The following is a 12,271-nucleotide window of genomic DNA, read 5'->3' on the forward strand; positions in this document are numbered from 1 at the left end:
ACCAAGTGTCAATCACAAGCCTGGCATTATATGAGGATTCTTTTAATCATTGACATTCTCCTGAAGGCAGCTATGCAAATGCCTAAGATGGCATGCTGTGGTTGATCTGGGGTGGAATTTACGAGCAGGAGGAATTTAATCAGGGCTGTCCATAATTTGACCACTCAGTTCAAATATCTCGCTATCCTTCTTTTCTTGCGTGCCAGTCATTACCAGTAGACTTTAGTTCTCATCAAACCAGATTGCAACAGCAGGCATAAACCTGATCCCATGGAGAACTGGATTCATGATAAAACCTCCATATCTCCTATATCTACGTCAGCTCTCTTGCCTTCTGGATCGGAGTAAAACCTTCTTCTTCAGTCTTCCAGCTAGCAAGTACCTAATGTTAATTAATTATTGAGAAGCTTTTTACAGGCACGTGCGTAGACGGAATGGAGGGATATTGGCCACATGCATATAGATGGGATTAATTTCAATTCACATCCTGGTCAGCCGAGGTGTCCACGATCTGTTCATATGAGAGAAGTTATTTTGCTGTTGCAAAGCCATTGGTTTTTTTTTGGCTTTATTTCATCCCAACCAAACATTGAAAATTCAAAGTAACTTTATTATCAAAGTATGTATATCACCATATACAACCTTGGGATTCATTGTGTTGCAGGCATACTCGATAAATGCCTTTTAATTTATAATGACTGGCCAGCCAATATAATTCAGAGGCTGATCTTTTGGGCCCCTTATCTAAGAAAAGGTATGCTGGCATTAGAAAGAATCCAGAGAAAGTTGACCAGAATGATCCCGGGAATGGCTGGGTTAATGTTTGAGGAGCATTTGATGACTCTGGGCCTGTACTCACTGGAGTTAGAAGAATGAGGTGAGATCTCACTGAAACCTACCGAGTATTAAAAGGCCTAGATGAAGTGGATGTGGAGAGGATGTTTCCAATGGAGGAAGGGTCTAGGACCAGAGGAAACAGCCTCAGAATACAAGGATGTCCCTTTAAAGAGGGATGAGGAGGAAGTTTTTTACCCAGAGGGTGTGAATCAGTAAAATTGCCATAGATGGCTGTGGAGGTCAAGACATTGGATATATTTGGTAAGTTCTTGATTAGTAAGGTTGTCAAAGGTTACAGGAAGACGGCAGGAGAATGGGGTTGAGAGAGATAATAAACCAGCCATGATGGAATGGCAGAGCAGGCCTGATGGGCCAAATGGTGTAATTCTGCTCCTATTTCTAAATAGTCTTATGGCCTTTTATTATAGTGCACAAATTCCGACAATTCTGGCACTGCAAATCAAATCATCCAGCTTTAATGCATTGAGTCACCGGTGTTATGCAATTGGGAATAAAACCCCTAGTCGTTTAGAAATCATACATAACAAAAGGAGAGTAAGCTTGAATTTCTATATTTACTACTCAAAACACACGTTACTACATGATTAATGAGAGTTTGCATAAAATGCTGGAGGCAGTGAAAAACACCAGATTCTGATGACTAGCTCCTTCACATTAACCAAGGCTGGGATGGGACTGCTGGATGAGGCGTGGAGGCAGCGGCACGTGGAGCTGAGACAGGCTACACACCGAGCTATGTGGCACCACCTCAAGAAAATCTAAACAAACATTAAGGAGAGCTAGGGTACTGGAGGTGGGGTGGGGGCTGGATGAAGATCAGTGTGAAGAGGGAAAAGGAAGAGCTGGTGCTTCATATTAGCTTTGAACCGATTTTGGGTGAGTGACAGAGGGAGACTGGTGTGTGCTAAATTGAATTGGCCTCAGGTTCCCAGCTATTGAAACCAGTGTATCATGAATCAGCTGTCCATCTGCAATCTTTGATTTCTTCGTCAAGAGACCAAAGTCAGCGTGATCGGTAATAATGTCCCTTCCTTATTGACAAACAACACAGGAGCCCCTCAAGAATGTGTGTTCTGCTTACTCTACACTCATGACTGTGCAGGCTTCTCACACAAATGCCATTTATGAATTCAATGATGACATAACTGTTGTTGTCGGAATCTCAGATGGTGACGAGGAGGCATAAGGAGTGAGATTGGTTAAGTAGTGTCATAACAACCTTGCACTCAATGTCAGTAGGACTAAGGAATTGATTATGAACTTCTGGAAAGGTAAGTTGAAGGAGCTCATACCAGACCTCAATGAGGGATCAGCAATGGAAAGTGTGAGCAGTTTCAAGCTCTAACTTCTAGTAATTCCCCCCTCCCCTCGCCGTTCCCATTCTTGTTTCCCTCTCTCACCTTATCTCCATACCAGCCCATCACCTCCCTCTAGTGCTCCTCCCCATTCCCTTTCTTCCATGGTCTCCTATTCTCTCCTAACTGATTCTCTCTTCTCCTGCTCTTCATCTCTTTCACCTATCAACTTCCCAGCTCTTTACCTCACCCTTCCCTCTCTCCTGCTTTCACCTATCACCTACCACCTTGTACTTCCTCCTCCTCTCCCCCCACCTTCTTGCTCTAACTTCTCATCTTTTTTTTTCCAGTTCCGATGGAGACTCTCGGACCGAAACGTCAGCTGTTCACTCTTTTCCATAGATGTTCTGTGGCCTGCTGAACTCCTCCAGCATTTAATGTATTTAACTAGGATTTCCTGCATCTGCAGATTTACTCATCTATTTTCAATGATAATGAACCCAATTTTCATTCTACAGAGCCACCAACACTGAGGAAGTGCTCACAGTAATCAATTATGCTACAAGGAGAGTTCCTTCACACGTCTCATGTGGTCTTGGGAGTAAAGTCAGTACTTTGTCCTAGGCACTGTATCCGGTTTGAGAAAAGTCAGCTGGTTGAAAGGTTTCACAACAACAACCTTGCACTCAATGTCAGTAAGACCAAAGAATTGATTGCGAATTTCAGGAAGGGAAATTTGAGGGAACACACACAGCAGTCCTCATTGAGCAATCAGCAGAGGAAAGGGTGAGCAGCTTCAAGTTCACTAAGGAGAGGAGTGGATTCCAACTGGCATTAATTTCTACATTTACAGCTGCATCGCTACCTAGCTTCTCCAGGTAGTGTCTATGAAAATTAACCCTACGAAAATAAAATGCCTCCTCTGTGGCTAAAACAACAACACCACCATCACAGTAATTAGAGGATTTTATTTTTGCCACAATGGATGACTTACATCTAACATAATAACAACATACTGCTTCCCATGTAGTTATAATCATAACTCTGTCAACTCCTGCAAGGTTTAAAATGTATGCTTAGGTAACAGGCAGACCATTGTGCAATCACACTTTGTAAGTACCGTCCTTAAAGCCTCAGCTTCTTTGCTTTTACATTCTAGTCCTCTTGAAATGCCTGCTGAACACTGCAATTGCCACTGTATGCCCATGGGGGTGGGAATGAATATGGAGAAGTTGGACAAACATGGGTTGGTTTCTCAGGAACTGAGGCTGCCAGGAGACCTGATAGAAGCTTATAAAGTTATGAGATGCAGAGACAGGGTAGGTAGAGTCTTTTACTCCAGGGTAGAATGTCAGGTACTAGAGGACATTTATTTAAGGTGAGACGGGGAAAGTTTAAGGAAGATAAGCAGGGCAAATATATTTTACACAGAGTGGTGGGTGCCAAGAATGGGGTGCCAGGGTTAGTGGTGCAAGAAGAAATGAGTGTGATGTTGAAGAAGCTTTTAGACACATAACCATGCAGAGACTAGAGGAATATGGATCATGTACAGGCTGAAGGGGTTTAATTTATGTTCAGCGCTGACATTGTGAGCCAAAGGGCTTCTCTATGTTCTATGCAGGGTAGTTGATGGATAGCCAAACAAGTGGGCTGCGTTGTCTGGGGTGGTGTTAATGTTCCTTGAGTGCTGTTGGCACTGCATGCATCTCAGGCAAAAGGATAGTGATCTGCTAATGAGTTATGACTCCCCAGGGATATTAATTAAAACATAGACCCAGATTTGCTGTGAATGCCAGCAGTTATGCCTGCATCCCAGGACTCAAGGGTTTGAAAACAGCCAACGTTTGTCTTCACCCCCAAGCAATTTAGTGGGAAGGGCTTGATTTATTAATGTTGCTGAAAACTTTGTCACCATGAGAACCAATTTGGTTATGCTCCCTGCAGAGGCACAGCAGCCTCAGGCAGGTCACAGCTAGTCACAAATACCTGGTCATTAAACACACACCTGGACTTAATCCCTCAATTCATCCATCCACTTGGCTACACTCTACAAACAATCGGGCAGATTAGAGTCCGACTCTATTGCTCGCAAAGAAACAACACTAGTTTTCGACTTCCAGTCTGGTGCCCCAGCACATTACATCCACCATGACATCTAACTTTGTCAAGAGAGGTTTTCTCTTCCCCTCCATTCTAACAGAATCCAGTGAAGTAGGCTGTTTAAATCTCCAGAATTATTCAGGCTTCGGTAATCCCTTCAATTACATCCTTCCTGCGCAGTAATCATAAAATTATATGAATCAGAATCAAAATCAAGTTTAATATCACTGATATATTGTATCTCATGAAATTTGCCATTTTTGCAGCAGCAGTATGTGCAATACATAAAAACACTATCAATTTTGATAAGAAATACTGTATATATAATAAAAGTATTAAATTAAATAAGCAGTGCAAAAAGAGAGCAAAGATAGTGAGAGTGTATACATGGCTTAGTTCATTGTCCATTCAGAAATTTGATGGCAGGGGGGATGAAGCTATTCCTAAAATGTTGAGTGTGTGTCTTCAGGCTCCTGTATCTCCTCTCTGATGGCATTAATAAGAAAAGAGCATGTTCTGGATGATGGGGTCCTTAACGATGGGTGTTGCCTTTTTGAGGGCTTGCCTTTTGCAGATGTCCTTGATGCTGGGGAGGCAAACTCCAATGATGGAGCTGGCTAAGTTTGCAACCCTCCACAGCTGTTTTCTGATCTGTGCAGAGGCCCCCCAACATCCAACAGTGATGCAACCATCTGGAATGCTCCCTTTGGTACATCTGTAGAAATTTATGGTAAAAATGTACATACGATAAAAAAAATCATCACTTGTGTCGGAGGAAGTGGCCAGTGACACCAGTTGCACTTGTCTCACCATAAAAAAGGCCTGAACTCCTCTCTTCTCCTCGTCTTAAAGTACGGTAATTGCTTATTGTAGCAGTAAGGAGAATATACACACACATAAATAATTCCCTCCTCCTTAATTAATATAATTGGGAACTAGATGCATTTTATCACATACTACACTTTTGATCATCACTTTTGTCAGAGGGAAGTAGCCAGCGGCCACTTGTTTCAGAGGAAGTGGCCAGAGACAACAGTCGCACTTGTCTCACCATAAAAGGCATAAACTCCTCTCTTCTCCTCAATTCTTAAAATAATTGTTTACTGTAGCAGTAAGGAGAATGTACACACACATAAATAGTTCCCTCCACTTTAATTAATATCATATATAAATGGGAACTATTTCTGACCACATACTACACAATTGCGACAGATCTTAGTCCCTAATGGTTTCTCAGAATGTGAACACATCATTAGATCAGTACTGCAGTTTTAATCTAGCATGAGCAAAGACTGATTTTAGAGTCACCTAGTACTACAGCACAGAAACAGACACCGACTCCCCCCCCCCCCCCACCTAGTCCACGCCAAATGAATATTCTTCCCAGTCCCATCAGCATGCACCTGGACCATAGTCCTCCACACTCCTCCCATCGCGTGTTTATCCAAACTTCTCTTAAATTTTGAAATCAAATCTGCACCACTACTTCCTCTGGCAACTCGCTTCACACCGTATCATTCCACATGATTTGCCTGTATTTGAATACAGGGCAGCGCGGTTGAGCAGTGGTGAGCACAACTCTTTACAGTACCAGCGACCTGGGTTCATTTCCTGCTGCTGCCTGTTAGGAGATTGCACATTCTTCCCGTGACCGCAAGGGTTTCCTCTGAGTGCTCCGGTTTCCACCCACAGTCCAGAGACGTACCAGTTGGTAGGTTAATCGATCATTGTAAGTTGTCCCGTGATTAGGCTAGAGTTAAATCGGGAGATAGCTGGGCAGAGTGGCTCGAAGGGTATGTCAATAAAAATAAATAAATAAATACATACATGCATACAAACATAAATAAATAACCCATGTTTAGTTCTTTGAATGGCAAATTGTACCAGCAAAGTCTTATTTCTAACAGACACAGAAAACTAAATTAGAAGCTGGAGCATATCACAGACTAGCCATTCATTTGTTGATGGAAATGGTCAGAAGAGGCTTGGTGCAGAGGATCTGAGCCAGTTTGAGTTGACATCAGAAAAATCTGATTTCCATGGGATATTTTTTCGAGATGCAATTCAAATGGGATAAGTCTAGGAGTCACATGTAGCATCCAAAGTTACCTGGTGAAGGGGCAGCCGGGCGGAACTATGGAGAGGAAGAAAGAGCCGACATTTTAAGCCAATGCCCCTCAATAGAACTGTGTCTCAGTCTGAAACATGAGCTCTTTATTCTCCATAGATGCTGCCTGACCTGCTGAGTTCGTCCAGCAGTTTGTGTGTTTCCAGCATCTGCAAAATCATTTGTGTTAGAACAGAACCATAGAACACTACAGCACAGAAAACAGGCCATTCGGCCCTTCTAGTCTGTGCCAAAACTTTATTCCACTAGTCCCATTGACCTGCACCCAGTCCAGACCCCTCCGGACCTCTCCCATCCATATATCTATCCAATTTATTCTTAAAACTTAAGAGTGAGTACACATTTACCACATCAGATGGCAGCTTGTTCCACACTCCCACCACTCTCTGAGTGAAGAAGTTCCTCTTAATGTTCCCCCTAAACCTTTCCCCTTTCACCCTAAGGTCATGTCCTCTCATATTTATCTAAGTGGAAAGAGCCTACTCGCACTTACTCTGTCTATACCCCTCATAATTTTGTAAACCTCTATCAAATCTCCCCTCATTCCTCTATGCTCCAAGGAATAAAGTCCTAACCTGTTCAATCTTTCCCTGTAACTCAACTCCTGAAGACCCAGCAACATCCTAGTAAATCTTCTCTGCACTCTTTCAATCTTACTGATATACTTCCTAGAGTTAGGTGACCAGAACTGTACACAATACTCCAAATTTGACCTCACCAATGTCTTATACAACCTTACCATAACATACCAACTCCTATACTCAATACTTTGATTTATGAATGCCAGGATGCCAAAAGCCTTCTTTACAACCCTGTCTACCTGTGAATCCACTTTCAGGGAATTATGTATCTGAATTCCCAGGTCCCTTTGTTCCTCCGCACTCCTCAGTGCCCTACCATTTACTGTGTATGTCCTACCTTGATTTGTCCTTCCAAAATGCAAAAATTCACACTTAGAACCATTGAACACTACAGCACAGTACAGGCCCTTCAGCCCTCCATGTAGTGCTGACCCATATAATCCTTTAAAAAAGTACTAAACCCACACTATCCCATAACCCTCCATTTTTCTTTTATCCATGTGCCTGTCCAAGAGGCTCTTAAATACCCCTAATGTTTTAGCCTCCACCACCATCCCTGGCAAGTCATTCCAGGCACTCAATCTTCTGCGTAAAAAACTTACCCCTGATGTCTCCCCTAAACTTCCCTCTGGTGTTTGCTATTGGTGCCCTGGGAAACAGGTACTGACTATCCATCCTATCTATACCTCTCATAATCTTGTAGACCTCTATCAAGGCCCCTCTCATTCTTCTATGCTCCAAAGAGAAAAGTCCCAGCTCTGCTAACCTTGCTTCATATGATTTGTTCTCCAATCCAGGCAACATCCTGGTAAATCTCCTCTGCACCCTCTCCATAGCTTCCACATCCTTCCTATAATGAGGTGACCAGACTTGAACACAATACTCTAAGTGCGGTCTCACCAGAGATTTGTAGAGTTGCAACATGACCTCTCTATTCTTGAACTCAATCCCCCTGTTAATGAAGCCTAGCATCCCATAGGCCTTCTTAACTACCCTATCAACCTGTGCAGCGACCTTGAGGGATGTATGGATTTGAACCCCAAGGTCCCTTTGTTCATCCACACTCTTAAGTAACTGACCATTAATCCTGTATTCAGTCTTCTGGTTTGTCCTTCCAAAATGCATCACCTCACACTTGTCCATATTGAACTCCATCTGCCATTTTTCTGCCCAACTCTGCAGCCTGTCTATATCCTCTTGTAACTTTCAACCTCCTATAGCTCCATCCACAACTCCTCCAATCTTTGTGTCATCCACAGACTTACTCACCCATCCTTCCACCTCTACATCCAGGTCATTTATAAAAATCACAAATAGCAGGGGTCCCAGGACAGATCCCTGTGGCACTCCACTAGTTACCGACCTCCAGGCAGAATACTTTCCTTCCACAACTACCCTCTGCTTTCTTCTTTAAAGCCATTTTTTTATCCAAACAGCCAAGATTCCACTTATCCCATGCCTCAAGACTTTCTGGATGAGTCTCTCATGAGGGACTTTGTCAAATGCTTTGCTAAAGTCCATGTAGACCACATCCACTGCCCTACCCTCATCAATTTCTTTTGTTACCTCTTCAATAAACTCAATCAGGCTCGTGAGGCACGGTCTTCCCTTCACATGTTGACTATCCATGAGTAGACTGTACTTCTCCAAATGCTCATATATCCTATCCTTAAGAATCCTTTCCAGTAGTTTGCATACCACTGACGTAAGACTCACTGGTCTATAGTTCCCAAGTTTCTCCCTATTGCCTTTTTTAAACAAGGGAACTACATTTGCCATTATCCAATCCTCCAGCACTTCCCCTGCAGCCAAAGAGGATTCAAAGATCATGGCTAATGCTCCTGCGATCTCTTCTCTCAATTCTCACAACAACCTGGGGTGTATCATATCCGGCCCTGGGGATTTATCAATCTTAATGTTTTTAAGAAGATCCAGAACCTCTTCCCTAATCTCCACATTGTCCAGCACAGAGGCCCGCTCTACTTCGACCTCATCCTGATCAAGATCCTTTTCACTTGTGAATACTGATGCAAAGTATTCATTTAGGACCTCCCCAACCTCCTCCGCCTCCAGGCACATGTTGCCCTCTTTATCCTTTAGCAGTCCCACCTTTGTTCTCATCATCCTCCTATTCTTCACATATGCATAGGATGCTTTGGGACTCTCCTAAATCCTACATGCCAAGGCTTTCTCATGCCCCCTTCGAGCTCTCCTGAGTCCTTTCTTTAGCTCCTTCCTGGCTACCCTATATTTCTCATAAGCCCCTCCTACTTCCTGCTTCTTATATCTAACATATGCTTCCTAAACTTCTCCCACATTACTTCTGTGCTTCCCCCTTTAAACATCTGTTTCCAATTTACTCTTGCTAGTTTCTGCCTCATCCCTTCAAAGTTAGCCCTTCCCCAGTTAAGCACTTTACCATTTCGTCTGACTTTATCCCTTTCCATAGCTATGCTGAAGCTAAGGGAGTTGTGGTCACTCTCACCAAAATGCTCCCCCACCAAGAGGTCTGTCACCTGACCAGGTTCATTACCCAGAGCTAGATCCAGTATAGCCTCTCCTCTCGTTGGCCAGTCCACATACTGTGTCAGGAATCCTTCTTGAACACACCTGACAAATTCAGTCCCATCTATCCCCCTTGCACTCAGGAGGTGCCAGTCAATATGAGGGAAGTTGAAATCACCCATAACTACTACCCTATATTTCCTGCTCCATTCTAAAATCTGCCTGCTTATCTGCTCCTCGGTGTCCCGAGGGCTATTTGGGGGCCTATAGACTACTCCCAGCACAGTGATTGATCCCTTCCTATTTCTGACTTCCACCCAGACTGACTCCGTGGACACTCCTTCTGCAGCATCCTCCCTTTCTATAGCTATGATACTATCCCTGACCAGCAATGCCACTCCCCCCCTTTTCTACCTCCCATCCTATTCCTTTTAAAACACCTGAACCCCGGGACCTACATCATCCAATCCTGCCCTTCCTCCAACCAAGTTTCAGTAACAGCCACAACATCATAGTTCCACGTACTAATCCATGCTTTAAGTTCATCCTCCTTGTTCCTAATACTCCTAGCATTGAAATAGACACATTTCAACCCCTTTAACTGGCTACAATTATGTTCTGTCCACTGTCTGTCCTTCCTCATCAACTCAGAACTCTTAGCATCATGCCCTTGTCCTTCTACCTTAATCCCTGCACTCACATGCTGATTCCCACCCTCCCTGCCAAACTAGTTTAAACCCTACCCAACTGCTCTATCAAACCTGCCCGCCAGGATATCGGTCCCCCTGGGATTCAGGTGCAACCCGTCCTTTTTGTACAGGTCACACTCGCCACAAAAGAGGTCCCAATGATCCAGAAATCTGAATCCCTGCCCCCTGCTCCAACCCCTCAGCCATGCATTTATCCTCCACCTCATTCTATTCCTATTCTCACTGTTGCGAGGCACCGGAAGTAATCCCGAGATTACTACCTTTGAGGTCCTGCTTTTCAATTTCCTTCCTAAGTCCTTGTAGTCTTCTTTCAGGACCTCTTCCCTTTTCCTACCTATGTCATTGGTACCAATATGTACCACGACCTCTGGCTGTTCTCCCTCCCACCGCAGGATATCTTGGACGTGATCAGAAACGTCCCAGATCCTGGCACCTGGGAGGCAAACTACCATCCGAGTTTCTTTCCTGCGTCCGCAGAATCGCCTGCCTGACCCCCTGACTATAGAGTCCTTTATCACTACTGCCTTCCTCTTCCTTTCCCTACCCTTCTGAGCCATAAGGCCAGACTCTGTGCCAGAGACACAGCCACTGTCGCTTCCCCCAGGTAGGCTGTCCCCCCCCAACAGTACTCAAACAGGAGTACTTATTGTCAAGGGGTACAGCCCTCTCTAGTACCTGACTCTTCCCCTTCCCTCTCCTGACTGTGACCCATTTCTCTGCCCCCTGTGGCCCCGGAGTGACCACCTGCCTGTAACTCCTCTCTGTCACCTCCTCACTCTCCCTGACCAGACAAAGGTTATCGAGCTGCAGCTCCAGTTCCCTAACACGGTCCCTTAGGAGTTGCATCTTAATGCACCGGGTGCAGATGTGGCCGTCTGGGATGCCGGGAGACTCCAGGATCTCCCACATCTGACACCGACCACAAAAAACTGGCCTCACACACATACTACCTCCTTTTGCAATCAACAACTGCCTCACCTCGTCCCATTACCGCTAAAGCTCATTGAGCCAAAGCCCTTTCACTCTGCTGCCTTTCACTCAGCTGCCCGCTGGATATGGCTGCCTTCTTTTTAAACTGTTCGCGCTCAACTGGCCTCTCTCTTCTCCCGAGGACTCAAAATGTCTTCCCACTGGAAATCCTTATGTGCTCTCCTGCTGCCTTCTTGTTCTGAATCTGCATTAAATTGTCTGTATTAAATTCCATCTGCCATTTTCTGGCCATTTTTCCATTTGGTCCAGATCCCTCTGCAAGCTTTGAAAGCCTTCGTCGCTGTCCACAACACCTCCAGTCTTAGTGTCATCAGCAAACTTGCTGATCCAATTTACCACACTATCATCTGGGTCATTGATATAGACTAAAAACAACAATGGTCCCAGCACAGATCCCTGAGGCACACCACTAGTTACAGGCCTCCAGTCTGAGAAACAATCATCCACTACCACTCTCTGTCTTTTCCCACACAGCCAATTTCAAATCCAGTTTACAACCTCGCCATGGATACCTAGTGTCTGAACCTTCTGAACTAACCTCCCATGTGAGACCTTGTCAAAGGTCTTCCATGTAGACAACATCCACAGCCTTTCTTTCATCTACTTTCTTGGTAACCTCCTCAAAAATCTCTACAAGATTCATTAAACACAATCTACCATGCACAAAGCCATGCTGACTATCCTTAATCAGCCCTTTGCTGTCCAAATACTTGTATATCCGATCTCTCAGAACACCTTCCAATAATTGACCTACTACTGATGTCAGGCTCACTGGCCTGTAGTTATCTGGTTTACTTTTGGAGCCCTTTTTAAACAACAGAACAACATGAGCTACCCTCCAATCCTCCAGCACCGCACCCATGGCTAAGGACTTTTAAAATATTTCTGCCAGGGCCCCTGCAATTTCTACACTAGCCTCTCTCAAGGTCCAAGGAAATATCATGTCAGGTCCGGGGGATTTATCTACCTTTATTCGCTGTAAGGGAGCAAGCACCTCCTCCTCGTTAATCTCCATATATTCCAAGACACTACTGCTTGTTTCCCTTCCTTCCATATACGTTATGCTCGTCTCCTGAGTAAATGCTGATGCAAAAAACTGTTTAA

The sequence above is a fragment of the Hemitrygon akajei genome, chromosome 11 (assembly GCF_048418815.1).
Source record: "Hemitrygon akajei chromosome 11, sHemAka1.3, whole genome shotgun sequence".
Classification (NCBI taxonomy): Eukaryota; Metazoa; Chordata; class Chondrichthyes; order Myliobatiformes; family Dasyatidae; genus Hemitrygon; species Hemitrygon akajei.